General features: G+C 39.6%; 1 protein-coding gene across 3 annotated transcripts in view; it reads right to left on the reverse strand.

Annotated features, from left to right (window-relative positions):
• The window catches only part of sox5 (SRY-box transcription factor 5), a 207,527-nt gene that overhangs the window by 98,099 nt on the left and 89,587 nt on the right, over window positions 1–19,841 (reverse strand). The window lies entirely within an intron of this gene.

Consider the following 19,841-nt stretch of genomic DNA (forward strand, 5'->3'; position numbering starts at 1 on the left):
AGACACCAGCCACAACTTGACATCTCACACCAGTCTGCCATTATTGCAGCACTTTTCACAGCGGTTGTGGGCCCTCGCGGCTCGTCGCTCGCTCAGACCACAGCAGTGCCCCGGCCCCTAACAGACACGGCGCGGCCATGCGGCGTAATTTAAAGGTTCGTTTTAATTGATTTCTTCCCAGAGAACATGTTTTCCGCCTCAATACAACCCTTTCTTTTCCTTGGCGTAACACACTCTCCAACTGGTTTTTGTTGTGTGCATTTTCCCCCCCTTCCCTCTCCCCCCTCTTTCTTCCAGTTCAGTCGAAAGTGCATTAGCTTCCAAACAGAGTAATGCCGGTTCGATTGTGAATCGATTGTACTCACCTCCCCAACAGCCCCTCTGCTTGAGGGGAAGAAAGGCTAAAGGGAGGGAGAAGTGTTTGTAAACAGTGCCATAGCAACCGCTGCCTCTCTGAAATCGGAGCAGAACCCCCGAAGAATGTCTAGTGTTCTTTATTATATATCAACTTATTTTTTATTTCGCACACAAACACAAATAGAAACAATGCAAAACATACATTCACTTAAAAGGACATGGACACACACATCCACACGCATAAACGCTTGCATTAATACACACATTCATATAGCAAAACGTGGAAACAGAGTTAAATATCCACTACACAGCATGTTCTATACCACTACATACTGTACAGCTAAACTTGGACATTTTATGAAGAAAATGTCTGTGCACTTTATGTGCACTCACCAACATGACAAGGTGTTGTGTGTGGTTGTCAGTGTGTTGCTATATCGTTGCTAAGTGTTTTTTTAGCATGTTGCTAGGGTGTTTGCTTACTGGTTCAATTCAAAAGAGCACAATCCAGTGTTATGAAAAAACTAATAAAAACTAAAGAAAAAACATTTACGCTAAGTCGCAAACTGAAATAAAAATAAAAGTACTGGCAAAAACTGAAAGTAAAAAAAGTATAACTAAAAGACATTTTTGTGACTCCAAAGCTAACTGAAATAAAATAAAATGTATTAATTTTAGTTTTTTATATGTTAGTGTACATTGTATACAGTATTATAAAACTTAACCTTAAAGTCTGCATTAAACATGAAAATGCAGATTAAATAAAATAAATAAATAATATTTGTATTAAATACTACAATTAAATAATAATTTAATTAAATAATTAAAGTTAACGTTAGCAGCCCTAAAATATTAAATACTATTAAACAAACTAAAATAAACAACTAAAACTGAAACTAGAAAAATAAAAACCAACAATTACAAAAGGAAAACTATCAAAAAATGGTTGAAAAGACAAAATTTTTTTTTTTAAAAATAAATAAAAAAACAGTACGAGAAAAACTAATAATAAATAAATAAATAAATAAATAAATAAATAAAATCTATCTGTCTGTAATAACACTGGCCCGAAACATTTCGATTTGATATTCTGGGCCTTTGAAATTCGTATGATCCCCTATGTAAAAACACACCTCGCACTCAGCATTATTTGATGACTCTTAATGTCCATACAACAAATTCTGTGGTACGTTTAATCCAGACGACTATGGGTGTGTCGATATGAACTTCAGGTTTAAAGGACCTAAAGTGTCTAGTGTGACTGTATCGTTAACGGACAGGGAAAGGTACCGCGTCTGTCTCACAAACTACAATGTCCAATTCTCAGACTGCACAAACAAGCCATAAAAATACCAGAGGGACACACAAAATCCCCTCAGACCCCCCCCCCCCCACACACACACACACCCCCGCCAAATACCCCTCTGTCTCTCTCTCTTGTCTCTTTGTTACAAAGAATGCTATTCAGTACCCAGTGACTTCTCTTACACGGCAGAGGCCATCTTAATGAACAATAGCCTGCATGGAAACAAAAGGCAGATTATTAAGTTGGAAGATGAAGGGGGAGGCATGTGAGAACGAGAGAAAGTGACAGAGCGAGAGAGAGAGAGAGAGAGAGAAACGTGGCAGTTTCTATGGCCAGCTACACATCTGGTGGCCATGTGTGGCGTTGAGTGCTAATGATGGTCTTCCTGAACTCTCCACAATTAGCCGTGGCCCAGAGAGAGCGTCTCTCCACGGCCCAGCGGAGGAGGGGGGTGGCAGGGCTGCCGCCACTGTCCGTCTCTGGCCTTCAAAGGGCGGACACTTCCATTTCCACCATCAGTGGCTCAAAACTAACTAACAACCCATAAAAGTCTTTAACAGTCCTCTGCAGTGCTTTGAACAGACAACTAGTCATGATTCAAGCAGCCAGTGAAAAGTAGTAAGTAATAAAAAGTTCTACAAGATGACAAAAACATTCCTCGCGACACGAGGAAGATTATGGCATCTGCGTGCACGGACCCGCTCTTTGGTTCTCGCTCAAAAGAAACCAATATCCAATAAGGCAACACGACTGCTATGAGCGCAGATGAAGATGTTAATTTGTCAACTTTACAAAAAGCATTTGAGTCAATTTGCCTGGGTCTGTGTTCCAAATAACCACTGTGAACTCGCTTGTGTGCTCGCGGGCACCTGGATTCTTGAAGGGGGTGACAACTGGTCAAGGTTTCCATCCATTTCATTCAGGATGACACTCAATACAATTTCAGCAGTTTTGTATAAAAGTGTGGGAGGCTTTCTTCTCAGGAATAAAGCAAAGCAAACGAGACAGAAGGGGATGGGGGGGATGCGAGAAAAAGAAGATGATAGATGGAGAAATGGTGAGAACTTTAACCTGTTCATCAAACTGCGCTGCAGAACATGATGCTTTTAACAAAGATTCCATTGATTTACGGTGTACACAATGATGAACACAACAAAAATCTAACAGAATAAACAGAAATTTTGTGAATATTCAAACAATAAACACAATGATCAAGTGACTCATTTGCACAGACATTCGAATGAAGCATAAGATGCTCTTTGGATCATTCTCAAATCACGTGGAATATACAAATGACATTATTTATTTTCAAAAGTAGGTTTAGAAGTTCTCAAACTACATACAAGGTGCAGTTCCTGTCAGCATACACACCTTAGATTCCTGGCCCACGTATGTTTGTGTGCATGTCTCTAAGTGTCTGAGAGCCATGGGAAACGAACGGGAAACGACTCCACCATTCAGTCATTTTCACTTTCCGTCTCTCGTTCTCCATTTTTCAGAGTGACTGCGCACAGAGGGAACAGCTAGAGATCAATACGGCTGAACTTCAGCTTTCGATCTCCTCAGTGCCATACCGTTACCACGGAGACAGCAGCTCTGGTCCCCAAACGGCGGCAACCACTGGAGTGAACGGCCACATGTCCAGTGATCGAGGGGTTTGTGCAGTTACTTTGCACTCTAGGTGCCCAAATCTTAAGGGCTTTAAATACGGCATCAATAGGGGTATGAATACTACTGTATGTACTACTGAGCTAAATTTGGCTTATATGAGTTCCTGTGGGAATTCCATCCTTTCAGCATTGGGGGTTTCCTCTGAGTAGACCCTCTAGTCTCACAAAGCTAGACTTAAGATAATTGCAGTGAAGTCTGGTTTACTTTGCAGCTCATTTGGGCAAAATACTGCCTACATAAGCAGGAAAAGATCTATGTAAAGTGAACATCCACAGTTTGTTTCCACCCTGATGAACATTAGGACCAAAGCAGTCAAATGATGCATCTACAGTACCTAACATCATATGTATTGCCCATTCAATATTCCTTTTGATATTGATATTCATATTATTATTATTCTATCAAGATACAAGTAAAAAATTTAACGAGCATTCAAGAACTGAACAGTCCTGTTCACAGGCCCGGCTCGACGGTGAGCGTAATTTGATTTGTGACATCTTCACTGTCATCTTGGTGTAGAGATCAAATTTTCAAGCCAAATGACCGCAGCGGAGCATCCACTTCCTCTGCTGCCATGGCAACGAGCTGCCACGGTGACATGGAAATATGGGAGCATCACAACAGATTATTGACACAGTTTGTAGAGCAAATTTACTTTTCAGCCTTTTTAATAGAACTTAACAGATTAAAAAATGCATTTTCACCAGCTTTTTAAAAAAGTTGTTATGGTTAGGAATAGTTTACAGTTTACAGGTGATAAAAAAACTGGTCCCATAGCATGTGCAACGCGCACACACGTCTGCACGTGCATGTGGATATCCTTTGAGTGTCTTTACAGCACTTGCAATTAGGTAATAGAATTCAAACATAAATCGCATGCTAAAATAAGCTACTTAGGCTAAAATGCGAAAGAAATGCATTATGATTCAGATTCTTCGCAAACCACAATAAATCTCTCATAATGCCTTTGTTTCAGTGAGTCAGGCAAGCTTTGCTGACATTGTGCTGAATGGGAGAGTAAAACCTGAAACTAGCTTAATTAAACTAATAAATTCAATGAAAATTAATGCAATGAACTAATGGAATGTCTTAGTGAAAACCTAATACGATTTGTGTGAGGGTTAGGGTTAGGAGCAGGATTGGGGATAGAAAAAATCATTAGCTCAAAACAAGTCAATGGAAAGTCTATGACAGGAAAACAAACAATATGAGAGAGACAACTGTGTTGTGAACTTTGCACTTTAGGGCCTGTTAAGGACCTAATTGTGTATATTAATATATACACACACACACACACACACACACACACACACACACACACACACACACACACACACACACACACACACACACACACACACACACACACACACACACTCACCTAAAAGATTATTAGGAACACCATACTACTACTGTGTTTGACCCCCTTTCGCCTTCAGAACTGCCTTAATTCTACGTGGCGTTGATTCAACAAGGTGCTGAAAGCATTCTTTAGAAATGTTGGCCCATATTGATAGGATAGCATCTTGCAGTTGATGGAGATTTAAGGGATGCACATCCAGGGCACGAAGCTCCCGTTCCACCACATCCCAAAGATGCTCTATTGGGTTGAGATCTGGTGACTGTGGGGGCCATTTTAGTACAGTGAACTCATTGTCATGTTCAAGAAACCAATTTGAAATGATTCGAGCTTTGTGACATGGTGCATTATCCTGCTGGAAGTAGCCATCAGAGGATGGGTACATGGTGGTCATAAAGGGATGGACATGGTCAGAAACAATGCTCAGGTAGGCCGTGGCATTTAAACGATGCCCAATTGGCACTAAGGGGCCCAAAGTGTGCCAAGAAAACATCCCCCACACCATTACACCACCACCACCAGCCTGCACAGTGGTAACAAGGCATGATGGATCCATGTTCTCATTCTGTTTACGCCAAATTCTGACTCTACCATCTGAATTTCTCAACAGAAATCGAGACTCATCAGACCAGGCAACATTTTTCCAGTCTTCAACTGTCCAATTTTGGTGAGCTCGTGCAAATTGTAGCCTCTTTTTCCTATAGTAGTGGAGTAGTGGAGTTGAGTGGTACCCGGTGGGGTCTTCTGCTGTTGTAGCCCATCCGCCTCAAGGTTGTGCGTGTTGTGGCTTCACAAATGCTTTGCTGCATACCTCGGTTGTAACGAGTGGTTATTTCAGTCAAAGTTGCTCTTCTATCAGCTTGAATCAGTCGGCCCATTCTCCTCTGACCTCTAGCATCAACAAGGCATTTTCGCCCACAGGACTGCCGCATACTGGATGTTTTTCCCTTTTCACACCATTCTTTGTAAACTCTAGAAATGGTTGTGCGTGAAAATCCCAGTAACTGAGCAGATTGTGAAATACCGGCCCGTCTGGCACCAACAACCATGCCACGCTCAAAATTGCTTAAATCACCTTTCTTTCCCATTCTGACATTCAGTTTGGAGTTCAGGAGATTGTCTTGACCAGGACCACACCCCTAAATGCATTGAAGCAACTGCCATGTGATTGGTTGATTAGATAATTGCATTAATGAGAAATGAGAATTGGTGTTCCTAATCCTTTAGGTGAGTGTATATATATATATATATATATTTGTGTGTGTGTTAAATAATATATACTTATACACACACACACACACACATATATATATATATATATTATATATACATGTTAAACAAGAATTAAAGACAAAACAAGGTTCTATATAAGGATAAATGTCTTGGATAATACTTGTTTTTTTTATGATAAAGTATGTTTACGAGCTGTTTAATTAATAAAATGTAAAACAATGAATTAAATCAAAAGTAATTCTAACTAAATCCATACAATGATCTCATGATGGGAACCCCTATAGGGTTCTATACTGTGACGTGCCTGATAGAACCCTTTGAAAATCCCAGTGCTGTTAAATACTAGCACTCTTGGAAAGCCGCTCGACCAATAAAATTCATGGGCAAGAACTAACTGTCATGCAAAAACAACAACAACAACAACAACAAAAACAACAGACGTCTAGATGTGTCCTCATTTAAATAACTAGGCAAAGTGTAGGTGCGTGTGTGAAAAGTGCCACTGCTCTCATTAAAGCAGAATGCAGGACAACCACTACAGCAAGTGACAGTTGAAGAGGGAATCATGTTCTTGATAGACATTACAGAGATGGAGAAAAGCACAGGCAAGACAGAGACAAAGTGACTGTGAGTGTAAACGTGTATGTGTGTGTGTGACCATGGTGATGGAACTGTAGATCCTCTTTGCTCTGGCACTAAAACAACCATCTGCTGAAGCTTTGTTTTTCAGACCTGCGACAACAACGAACCAGCTGTACACGTCTGCGGGCATGTGTGCCTGTTCCTGCGTGTGCGCGTGCAATATGAGCGAGGCGGAAAACAAGAACGGGAGCAGAAGAAATGAAAGAGACGAACACCTGTGAGCTGCCAACACGATTCACGGCGCGAGTCACCTCTCGGTAATGAATACATTAGGAACGGAGTAGCACGTCCCGGTCCACCAGAGGACTCTGACATGACCGGTTAGCGGTCCCTCACACCGCATCAGACGTGCTCCTCGATTCAACCTGGTTGCCATTTATTCCTCTCCGACATAACGGGTAACAAAAGCAAATTTAACCTTGAAGAATAAACAGCACGAGTTTGTATGTGGGCCGATCTTAAAAAGGCAATTAAGCATGATGGATGGTGCTTTAATCTGCGTGCAAAAATAATTGTCTTGTTGTTTCATCTTCCGTCTTCATTATATCTAAAACTCAGCGAGGACAGAATGACAGAGAGGTGAAGTTATCAAGGAGAAGTGCTCTTTTACTGTTCAGACATACTGTTTTCTACTAAATTATGCTGTTAATATGGGAAAAAATATATATACCTTTGTGGCATTTGTATTGGTCTATTGAAACTTGATGTATCAAAACAGGGAATTAATACTGTGATTGAAAGAAAATGAACTCAGAAAACATTTCATTTAAAAGAGAAGGAAAAGTACAAACTCATTTCAATCTATTCAATATCAAGGGACTCTTAAGGGAGTTAATAATATATTTTTGAGTAGTATATAACTCCAGGGCTCAAAGTTCATACATTCTTCACAATCGGTCTGTTTACAGATTTCTATGAGTGAGAAGGTCATTTAGCACATTGGGCATCATTTCTAAAGCCTGTGTTTGAATAGTGTGACTTTCACAAAGTTGCTAATGGAAAAGTTTGAGCAACATTGAGTGACACCCAGCGTTTTATGCTTTGGTTCTCTGGATTTTTCAGAGGTCTTTCAATAGAAAAAGGCAGGTCAGCTCAAGTCCCCGCTCTGTGTCTCTTGTCTGAGGACAATGAAGGTCACATAAGGCCAGATTCAAGCCAATTCAATGAAGAGTCAACTCGATGAAAGAAACTGAGAAAGGAGCAGAAAGGCCATCTCTGATGTCTTAAACTCAGGACTGAGATAATAGTAAAATGTAAGATTCAGACAATTTCTAAAGCACTGATGAAGGCGAATGAAACATCACTGCTCAGTAACACCCGGCCAGGTGGTTTATTGAACAGCAGTAAGTTCTATTGATTTGTATCAAGATGCAACGGATTTCCAAGTGAATCAAGATTTGATTAAAGTATTAGTAGATTGTTTGCTTAATATCTGCCAACACTTTACTTTGATGGTCTCCAAAAGACATTATACTGACTATAAGCAACTGCAACTATACATCAACCTATTCTACTAACACCTAACCCTAACCTAACAGTCTACTATTACTCTAATGAGAGTTAGTTGACATGTACTTGCAAAGTTACTTGTAGTTAGTAGAATGTCTAAAGTGGACCATTGAAATAAAGTATAACTTGAATAACGTTCAGCAATGAATCGTTTACAGAAGAACCACAACTTTAAGACTACCAAAGGATGGAAATGAAACTTTTTGGTGGGATTTGACAGCCCCCTCTTGTCAGCTGAGGTGGGTTGCACCCACAGAATTTGTGATGAAAGGGGTGTCTACACTAAAAACTAGCCAGTCACATACAAAGACCTCAGTCAGATCCCAGAAAGGAGAGAGAAAGCAAGGCAAAAAAAAAAAAATGTAGGAATGATGCGTATTGGAGCCCAGATGGGAGGATGAAGTGGCTAAGTAGAGGTAGAGAGAGAAAGAAAGAAAGAAAGAAAAAAAAAGAGAAAGAGAAGAATGCATCTCCTGTTCTTCATGAAGCGCCTCATACTAGTCCAAGAATAAACAGGAAATGCAGCTGCGTTTGGACCACTCCCCCTCCCTCCAAAATACCCCGCATTCCTAATGGTCTTCCATCATTCTCTATCAATCTGACCCAACTTATTCCGGCTCAAAGATGTGGAAAAGGGAAATTAAAAGAGAAGTTCTTCGAAACATCTTCCACCCCATTCCCCAGGACTCATTCTTCGCTCTGTAATGTGGTCTGATAGTTAGAAATCTGGACACGCAGTTGCGTTATTTAACTAATCCCTCTTTCTTGAGAGCAAGAAGAGGAGAATGGTGGCTTTGTGGCTGCAGACAATGAGGCAAAAAGAACTATACAGTACCAAATTGAGGTCGCCCGGAGACAAAGGTTGTCCTTCAGCTTATATTCACAGACATCCCACAACTCTATCAAAAGTGTTTCTCCCCGTAAAGACTTTTGTATTTCTATCTTACATGGCAACAATAGGAGCAAAACTCCTGAACAGAACCTGTGTCACTTCTTCTGACATGGTGGCTAGAGTTCTGGGATTGAAATCCGGGAACAGGCTCTGGGTCAGTGGGGAACCCACAATTCTTTTTGACACCTGCTTACAGAAAAGACACTAAAGCGCTTGGTTACAGATAGATATCAAACACAAACTTCAACTTATCCTGCTTTAGTCTCACACAGAGGAACCACATGACTTTATTCTGCACCTGATGTTAATCTGCTCTGATGGAGTGCTGCTCTTCATTTGAAGCACATTAGCTGCCCTCTTGGACACAAGGTCCAAACAAAACATGCATATGCATGTGGTCAGACCAATAGAGGGATTATGTCCATGAATACATTAGGGCTGGGACAGCATTTCTGCATACCAATGCGGACAGCTGACGTGCCCCTTGTCAAAGTGTCTGAGCTTCGCATGAATGTATACATCTGGACGGCCACATCATGTGATCTTATTATACTTCTAATTAGATCACGTCTATAATAGTAGGAAAGATCGTTTGTTGGTTATTTTGCCACACTATTCATACAGAAGCAATCACTCGCTTTCTTGGCTATAACAAAGAGAAGAGAAAAAAAGCATAGTGTAGAAAGATGTGGTGACACAATCGAGAACGGAAAAACAGATAATAATGTGAGAGATTTACAGGAAGTGCAGGTGGCCGGCAATTCGTACTAAAAATATTGGAGAAACACCTAATTGCCTTCACAACATTATATTATATTAAAATTAGGGCTGTCAAAGTTAGCGCGTTAATAACGCGTTAACGCAAAATCATATTAACGGCACTAATTTTTTTAACGCGCGATTAACGCAGCGCGTCTTTTCTGTTTGACCCGTGGCCCAACCCCTAGTTGGAGAAATGGAGATACACAGTGTTGCTAACTTAGCGACATTGCAGACCCCTTTAGCGATTTTTTTTCCCTTCAACAAAGCGCCCAAACCTTATTTAGTTTCTGAGAATCTCCCGGTACCGCCGGTACTGCTCTCCCAGCACGCGCGCGCTCTCTCTCTCTCTCTCTCTCTCTCTCTCTCTCTCTCTCTCTCTCTCTCTGCGTCTCGCGCGGAGGAGCAGCTCTTTAATTCACAGATATTATGTTGCTTCTCTAATTTTACAAGTATAGCCGAAATCAGAGCACAGATATTGTCTTTATCTTATGTGTATTTGATTTCACCAGACGACGGCTCGATTATCAGAATTTTTGTGCAGATTAACTTAACATCTTAGAAGGAAGAGCTGGTTATGTCTTAATGGGTCGCGTTTCAGTCACCTTTTCAAATCCATTCCGTTGACAACAGAAACAGTAAAATATACCAATGAAAACATTTTTATTGAGAATTTTGCTTCATCAAAATGGGCACAGAGAGAGACAAACTACAATGTAATAATAAATAATTAATGTAGCCTACATTTAGCATTTTTAGAAGAGCTGCCCCTGTCATGCAAAAATCTAAACACGTTTGTGTTAGTAAATTGCTCAGTGCAAAGAAAGAGAAGTAATGGTAACCTGGCATTTTTTTGTTCTTTCTACATGTCTAATAGACATGAACAAGTTCTTTGAAAAACATCTATGACCTTTGAAACATGTCTCCTCCTTATGCTCTATATTGACTATGGTTTCAATAATAAACATACATTTGCATAAAGCATCTATTTATCCATGCCCACGTTGATTAGAGTATTACAAACTTGAAAAGTATTAATTTAAGGAACATTTAGAACAAATAAAAAAACGTGCGATTAAATGCGATTAATCGCGAGTTAACTCATGACAATCATGCGATTAATCGCGATTAAAAATTTTAATCGATTGACAGCCCTAATTAAAATTTTAAAAATTGTAAAATAAAATAACAGCTTTTCTAATTTTACAACAACAACAATTATTATTATTATTATTATCAGCATCATCATCATCATCATTAAAATGGCATACAAATTCTAAATGTTATATAATTGTATATATTAATATAACAATTTATGTAAATGCAAATGGACATTTTAATTTAATACTGTAATAAATATAATAATAATAAATTGATAAACAATAATATATGTAATCTTTTTTTTAATAGCTACTAGCTTTGATCTGCTAAAACTTAAAAATCTAAATTTTGTCAACTATTAAGAGTATACTAGCATATAAATGACCTCAAAGCTACCAGAAATGGACAAAAGCCACAAAACTCAGTACTCTGACCTATCCTAAAAAAAAAAAGAAAAACATTCAAAGACCTCATAGTCAGCATGACAGCTCCTATCATGCTATATCAAGCTGAAATGCAATCCCACAATCCACTGGGCCATGTGCTAACCACGCAGGCAAATCTCCCTCTCATAGGTGAGCTGACCCCTCTGTGAGGAGATGAATGTGGGGTGTGTTCGCCCTCCTCTGTGGAGCTGAACTGTGCTTCTGCGCTAATAGAGATCTAAGCTCAGGACACACAGGTGATTACCTACACTCTCAGAGGTCATGCCGGGGTCATGAGCATAGCGACACAACGCTGTCAGACAGACTAGCCGGGTAGCTTTGTAATTACCCATGAGGCTACAGCAGTGGCGGAGATGCTGCGTTGAGGGATGTTGAAAGCAGCATCCAGTGACCTCTCTGATTGGGGTTAACAAGGGGCTGATTTGCATATAGGGAGTGGTTTGATTAGTAGTTTTGTGTGCATGCTCAGATTCTTGGAAACAAGAGGGCGTCAGTGAAATAAACCAGCAATTGTGAAATTGTGTCTGGTAGCATTGTGTCAGGTCTAGGCTTTGAGGAGGCCATTTAAGTTCTTTATACACAGGGGTATTGACCCCGACAGAAAAGACCCTTCCAAAATTGTTGCAGCAAACAATCCTCTAGGATGTCAATGTATGATGCAGCATTAAAATTGGTCTTCTTTGAATTAAAAAAGGCCAACCAAACGCAAGTCTGACTACTTAAAGGTGCATTGCGCAACATTTCATGTTAAAAATACCCGTTTTTCTAACCCATACATGCTTAAACAATTGCCTGATGGGCTGAATGAGCCCTTCTATGATCACTGCGATTGCCTCTATAATCCTGTACAGTAAAATAAATAAGAGGGATTCGGGTCGGAATCGACTGGGCGTGACGTCATGCGCGTTCACGCTCACCTGGCTATGTCTGGCAGGTTTGTGTATTCGCCGCCATTATCCAATATTATCCGCATCAGCGAAGACAACTCAAGCGACTTTTGCAAAAGTAGAAGATGGATTCAAAGAGACCGGCTTCTAGTTCATCCCAAACCCCAACGCAAACTCCACGTAACTGCGTGCACAACTCTGGTTGCAGTTTCGTGTGTCGCCAGAAGGGGGCATAGTTCTGCAAAAACTCAGAGACTTGCGCAATGCACCTTTAAAGGGGTCATATAATGCCATTTTTGTACAAGCTAATATGATTCTTTAGGGTCTAAATTAAAAGTTTGTAATATACTTTAATTAAAAATTCTCATTAGTATTGTAAGAAAAAACTAATTTTACCTGGTCAAAAACAGCTCTGTTTTCAGCACGCCGTTTCAGTGCATGTGTCTTTAAATGATAATGAGCTTTGCTCACCCCGCCCCTCTGTTCTGTGCGTACACCGTTTCTAACACAATAACCACGCGTTGTTCATTATAAACGTGGGATTATGAATTATATTGAGAAGGTCGTACATAGAAAACATGCCGTAATGTACCCTGAGTGTAAACCTTAGATGCATTCATTGTGAAGCCTGCAGCAAGGTTTGCAAATTTCGCATAGATTATTATAAATACTAATATAAAGGTTAATAAAACATTACACTCACATTTTCTGGAGGTTCAGCAGGAACACGTTGGTACCGATCCGTTTTTTTCTCGTTTGTAAAGCTGTCTGGTGTGAAATGATTCGCGCAAACATGAAAGCATGGACGATCGTGGGGAATCCCCGTGAGGGAATCCCCGCGTCAATCCTTTGGGCATATCGCTTCAAAAACAAAACTCTTCAACGGCTCGGATTTAGGAACATCCAAATTACTGCTGTGTTCCTTATTTCATCTAAGAACAGAACATCACAATCGCTTAGACGCCATTTTACTCCAGCATATCCACAATGGCGGACTACTATGACGACTGTCACAGCTCACTCAGGGCGGGTCTTGTGTTGCAACACAGCTGTCAATCACAATAGCGGGAGGGGCGTACGATCTTATGACGTCACAATATCGAACGGCTTGATTTCAGAGAGGGTCAAACATATAAGGAGATTAAAACAAAACCACTGGATGGATTTTTATCATGATAGGATGGTTGTGTACAGGCACTGCCAACAGACATTTCAGTGCAATCAACTTGTAAAAGTGCATGTACCATTATATGACCCCTTTAAGCAAAATGCAAACTACAAAACTGAAGCTTGTTGCCCTTTGAGTGCAACAAAAAGACTGCAATCTAAGTTGTAACAATATTAAAGGGGACCTATTATGCAAAATTCACTTTTATACACTTTTTTGAACATAACTATGTGTCCGCAGTGTGTGTACACAACCACCCTATTATGGTAAAAATACATACACTCCATATGTTATTTTCCCCATAAATCAGAAATGGTGTCTCAAAATGAGCCATTCAGGAATGCACCCATTGTGATGTCACAGTGGGACAGGCCCCGCCCATGGCTGGCCACATAATCTGGCCTATTAGCTGAGCTCCTCCCCTGATTGAGATGTACACATTCTGCCATGTTTATCTCCTCGCTAGAGCATTTAATAGTAGCATTCAAGAAATTAATTATTATTAAAGATACTAAAGTTATTCAGTCAAGAGCAGTGAGTGGATTTCTGTTTTTCTTTTGTTGTTCAATTCACATTAACACGATAGACAACAGCAGGTACTGTATATTAGGCTGCTGCCGTTTTAATACAGATCTAATATAGATGTGATTTTTTTCCCCCAGCTGTTTACGTTCACAGACATAACCAACTGAACTTTGTGTGAATTTCACAGTTTAAGCACTATAAGACCTGAAAGAGAACGCAATGTGACAACAGGCTTTCTGTGCGTGTACTTCGGCTGTGTTTACTAAGAAAACCACATATTAGTAGTTTAAACTGATTTGGCTCTAAAACATGCAAATAATAAACTTTCATGACGCCAAAGAACTGCAGTCATGTGAGCTGAATCACGATACAAATTTTAATAAATAAACAAACTGTTTTGTTTTTTTCTGTTGTTGGCAGAGAGTAGGGTTGCCAACTTTCTGAAATGTAAATAAGGAACTGGGGGGGTTGGAAGAAAACTGAAGAAAATTTTGAAAAATAACCCCTGAAATGATGACTTCTGGTGAATATTGTGGAAACTAATTGATATTTAGATAAATATATTTCATACATTATAGCATATTATAATAGGCCTACAACTTATTAGGCCTATATATTTATAGAATAGTCAAGTCAAGTCAAGTTTATTTATATAGCGCTTTTCACAACACAGGTTGTATCAAAGCAGCTTCACAGTAATAAATTAGAACAATACATCAATGTTTGTTTCTAGTGGAACGTCTACGTTTGGTAATGCTGATCAATACTATCGTTGATTGATTAATTCAATTAAATATCCCCAAATATCCCCAAAATGAATAGCAAAGTAGGCCTAATCAATATACAAAACTGAACCATATAGATGTGAAATATAAAGGCTATCATGATCATTTTGCCAACAATTGAACCATATAGATGTGAAATATAAAGGCTATCATGATCATTTTGCCAACAATTGAACCATGGATTTGTTTAGTTTATAATACGTTTTATTTTTAACTTAAACAAAATAGGCTATATCATTCAAAACTCATCGGCTCAGACTGCATTTGAAGAAAAATAAACACAACAGTTTTCTGTAGCCTTGTGCAAACTTATGCAATAGAATTAGACTTCTAGAATGTTCTTTCCAGTGCAAAAAATAATATTTTTTAATGTAATTAGACAACATTAAGGAAGTGTAGTGCAAATATCTTTATATAATTATACTTCCATTATAGTTAACTTTCTTTCCAGTGCAAAACAATGATACATAAAAAACAGCTAATAAAGAAAATATAAAATATTGCACTCAAATACTGCATTCAAGCAACACAACACCTGTATGTATATTTTTGTGCTCTTTTCTTTTTCGCCGGCTGCTCGGAGGTAGTCATTTTTACATTTCCCGCTGTTGTCACTTGTCGTCATCGTTGCTACGATACGTGACTCACAATGACTGAAACGACCAATTAAAAGGGCATTCTCTGATGATGTTCCAAGATGTTAAACATACGCTACGTTTAAACATTAAACATACATCTACCTCACCGTCAGGTTTTTTTTTTTCTTATCATAGCCTACAATTGTCTTCGTTCATAGTCTGATGTGTCTGTCATGGATTTGCACTGAATTGATTCTCAAAAATACGGAACAAAGTGCGTCCCGTATCAGTTCAATATGGAACAAGACTTTTATGTGTCAAATACGGGACGATTACGTATTATACAGAACGGTTGGCAACCCTAGCAGAGAGTATCTGAGGCACAAGTTGTAAAGGCTCCGCCCTCTTCTGGATAGGGAGCAGCAGCTCATTTGCATTTAAGGAAACATACATGAAAACTGCATGTTTTTGCTTCAACCCAAAAAGGGGCATTTACAGCATAGTATAATAAATGATCAGTGGGGGTAAATTGAACTGAAACTTAGATACAATCTGGGGATACCTGAGATCTTTTTAAAAGAGGCATAATAGGTCCCCTTTAAAATCTGATTAGAAATGCGATTTGAAATCTAAGATAAAACCTGTATCCAAATCTAGGACAGCATCTAAAATAAGGGAGGAGTATGATCTTGTAATTGATGCAGCTGGACTGAGATTAGTGTAAAGTGGTCACTAACAGGACAAACACAAACTGAGTTTCAGTCTAGTAGTGCGTGGTGGAATTAGAAAAGTAATGCATAACTTTCGTCAACAAGCTTCACTATTTGAGATGTCATTCATGTCTATAACACAAACGGATGCTCTACATTGTTGTCTGATCAGCAGGACAGCATTCTTTGTCATTGTCAATCAAAAACAGAGTGGTATGTTGCCCAACTCCTTGCTCCAGGTGAATAAATGTTTTATCCTCTCCATCTACAGAGAGAGGACAGTCAGAGCAGAGTGCTTATGAGAGCTCAACTTGTTATCTCAGAGTGAGTAAGTCACGGAGAGTGAAAGACAATGGAGCCATCAGCTAACACACTCTGACAGGCCTCCCTTCAGAAGGGTTAATAGACTCCAACCTAGTGTTTTAAAGTGTGTGTGTGACAGAGAGAGATTGAGAGAGAGAGATTGAGAGCGAGAGAGACACGGTCATCAAAATGGACATCTTATGAACTGACACCTGCATTTCATCACTACAAACACACACACACACCATAATGTATTATTCACTGCAGTGACCACTAGGGCGGCATTCCCCTGGCGGTCCCCAACCGCAGGGATGAGAGGATTAAACATTTAACAGCGCATGACAAAATGGAACAGAATGAATAAATAAACTGAAATGGCCCCTGGATGCACAGTCAGCATGTGCCACGCACATACACCTATCCATGCCACACAACTACAGTGCGGAAACTAAAGTGACCCATAATGTCATACCGATAGCAACAGAAACAATAGCTATAACAGTTTTTCTCTCTTTTCAAAATGCAATAGGGTAAAGTATGTGTGATCATTATTTAGCTATGAGACCGAGTGGTATGGTCAAGCTTTGCTGTGAATACTAAATGGCAGATGACCTTGAATGGGGCAGACCTGCTAGCAATTCATGTTTATCAGACAGGGCAACAGAACTCCCTACAGGCTGAGACCTCGCCCATAACTGTGTCCGAAACGTCCATTTCGTCTTTCGTCACGTACTTCTCTGAAGGGAACCAATTAGACTGAACATGTGGCTATCTTACATTTAGACATGTTACAAGAGTGCTTAAGAGACAATACAATATTTGAACCAGGCAAATGTTTACAGTAGGGATGCATCAATATTAAAATTCTGACTACAAGCTGATGATTATTCATGTTAAGGCCAATAACTGAAAAATGGCCAATGCTAAAATTATTTTGTCTAAGTAAAAAAATATAAAACAATAAATCATTTTAAATGCTACAAATACATTTTCATAGTTAAGTGAGAATTACATGGCAGCAAAGGCCATCAACATTAAAAATAAAAATAAAATAGTCAAATATGAGCAAGCACAATTAAATATCCAATATTGACCTTTACCAACCAACCAAACAAAACACATGCATATACTGTACACATAAATATTGGCTAATTGATTGTGGATCCCTATTTTGCAGTGGTTCTCAACTGGTGGGTTATGACCCAAAAATAAGCCGCAGGACTGTTAGGGTCACAGATAATGGGGTGGGGGTGGGGTGGGGAGTATGCTAAATACAATTTATACAATAAAATACAAGAGAATGTATTTACCATATATTTTTGTTGCTGGTGACAAAAGCTGTGTGTCCAATCGAACTCTACACATTATTTATGCAAATTCCACTGTCAAGAAACCAGACAAATTAAGAAGAGTCCAACACAAACAGGTTGTGTGACATTCCTGAATAGAGAAAACTGGAATATTAAAAGGTTTCACTGTTTGATTTTAAGAAAATGTTTACAATTTTTGTAAAGTTTTGGGTTTCCACTTGACACCCGATGGAAAATCTTGGTCCTGAAGCAAAACCAGTGGACAACCACTGCTTTATGGCATCTTCTATACGTTTTGTGTGCAGTTACTGTATGTAGGAGTCTGTTAGTTCGGATGGGAGTAGTTGTGTGTTAGCTTTCAGCGTGCGTGTATGTTGATCTGTAGGTGTGTGTTTGTGGGTGTATGTAATTGCGTGTCTTTGTGTCTGTGTGCGCGTGTGGGTGTGCGTCCATAATTGTGTGTGTCCTCCTTATCTGTTCTCCTCTCCTTTAGTTCATTGGCAGACTAGCTGAGCTCAAACTGTTCAGCTGCGACTAGTCCAAGCCCAGTAATTACAGCTTGTCAGAAAGAATTAATTTTCTCATTTCTCATAAAGATGTGTAAAAATTACCATGTTATTATACACCGACACTCTCCAGAGGCACACACCAAATTTAATTTAGAATTCTTCCCGCACATTAAATTAAATCCATAAATAAGAGTTTAGGCATTGGTAGGGAAGCATATGTTCGTTAGGCCAAGCAGGCTGCTTGGGCCTGCGCTAATGTCTATTGTAATGTTTTAATAGCTTGTGCCTTCTAAGCACCAATAAATTTATATGATCACAACAGGCGACGTCGAGCGCACGGCCAATTAGGAGTGCCGACGCCGCCACTGCTGCTGCTGCCCTCAGGAGGAAAGAGAGGTGGGAAAACTGGAGGAGAGAGAGAGAAACAGACAGACACAACTGGCTATCTGGATCTCTTATATATTTAAATAAAATATCGAAATATATATACATACATTTCAAGTTTTTGATATAATGTTTTGGAAATATTTGGATGGATGGACGGATGGACGAACAGACAGATAGACAGACTAGGGTGAGGTCGAGGCATATAAAAAATGTACAAAATTGGAACATGCTTTGTTCAAAATGCTCTAAGAAATCTCACATCTTTTTCATTTTATTGAATATCTTAGGCAAATTTAAGTGAAACTAAATTTAACAAATATAGTGTAGCTAAAAGAGTTTTACTAAGTTTAAATCCATTCAACAGACTTCCCAAAATTACCACAGATAAAAAACCCGCTCCGTCTGGGCCTATATGTCATCAAAATAAAATCATTAGAATCACTTTGGCAGGTATATTGTCTATGCCAGAAAACAAAAGTCAAGCAGCTTGATAAAAGTTTGCAGTTGTCAACTGAACAATGTTTTGTAAGTGGGTAGAGGCTCGAGAGTCATTAGGGACTGGGGACAGAGCCATGATTTCTGGATCAGAGCGCATCATGTCATCGTCTAAATCAGGCATCTATAAATGAAACGCAACATCAATCAGACAACTATTTATAGTGCAGATAAAAGAGAAATCTAACACTAATAAACGAGTTTGTTGCCTGCCCAAACTCCATGTACTTTACAGGGATGCCCACAGAGAGAAATAAAGAGATACAGTGAGGAGGTGGAGACAGTGAAAGAGACACACAGAAAGAGGGAGAGGATGGTTGGTTGGAGATGAAGGCATAGGAATGGTGGATCTCGCTGCGAGGGGGCACAGGATGGCGGTCTCCCACTGGCACGCCGCATAGACAGTAGGAAGTCATACACAGACTTACACACAGTGGGCAGTGCCACAGTCAGAAAGACGGAAATAGACAGAACTCACACATACCGCCAACTGAGTCTCATAGGCTTCATGAAATATGACTACAAGCTGCGAGACAGCGGCCACTCTGACACACTCAAGCCCGTCTGTGATACGGTCCCACACACACAGACATGTATGGCACACATACATGACAAAGACGCCCACCAACAGCCCCAAACACAGATGAACAGACTCACAGCCCCTTCTCCAGAAACCATTCACGCACACACACACACAAACAAAACCAGCCCCCTGATGGCGCTCATAGGTGAGTTGAAGTGTGTGAACATATGTTGTCCAAAGAGCCAGGAGGCAACGTCTATTACATGATCAGAGCTTTCAGAGTTCATTACTGAATTATGTGTGACACCATTAAAGAATTTGGACACACACCACACTAACTTCTTTAACGTGTAGTCGAGAAATACAGATTTTTTTTCTGCTTCCT

Source organism: Scardinius erythrophthalmus (genome assembly GCF_964197995.2).
Source record: "Scardinius erythrophthalmus genome assembly, chromosome: 4".
NCBI classification, from domain to species: domain Eukaryota; kingdom Metazoa; phylum Chordata; class Actinopteri; order Cypriniformes; family Leuciscidae; genus Scardinius; species Scardinius erythrophthalmus.